Source organism: Sinocyclocheilus grahami, unplaced genomic scaffold, assembly GCF_001515645.1.
Source record: "Sinocyclocheilus grahami isolate Dianchi unplaced genomic scaffold, SAMN03320097.WGS_v1.1 scaffold1842.1, whole genome shotgun sequence".
Taxonomy (NCBI): domain Eukaryota; kingdom Metazoa; phylum Chordata; class Actinopteri; order Cypriniformes; family Cyprinidae; genus Sinocyclocheilus; species Sinocyclocheilus grahami.
Genome location: NW_015507021.1, coordinates 35,577 through 35,803, shown reverse-complemented (window position 1 = coordinate 35,803; position 227 = coordinate 35,577). Strand labels below are relative to the sequence as shown.

The 227-nt window shown below is 46.7% G+C and overlaps 1 protein-coding gene across 1 annotated transcript in view; it reads right to left on the bottom strand.

The window, feature by feature from the left end:
- Positions 1-227, bottom strand: part of LOC107572969 (calmodulin-binding transcription activator 2-like) — a 25,711-nt gene that overhangs the window by 579 nt on the left and 24,905 nt on the right. The window lies entirely within an intron of this gene.

Sequence of the window (227 nt, the reverse complement as noted above, 5' to 3'; positions counted from 1 at the left end):
TTTAGGAGCTGTTGTTGTGTGTGTTACCTCCAGTGTATGAGTGTGTGTTACCTCCAGTCTGTTACCTCCAGCGTATGAGTGTGTGTTACCTCCAGTGTATGAGTGTGTGATACCTCCAGTCTGTTACCTCCAGCGTATGAGTGTGTGTTACCTCCAGTGTATGTGTGTGTGTATGAGTGTGTTTTACCTCCAGCACATGAGTGTGTGTATGAGCTGTGTGTGTGTGT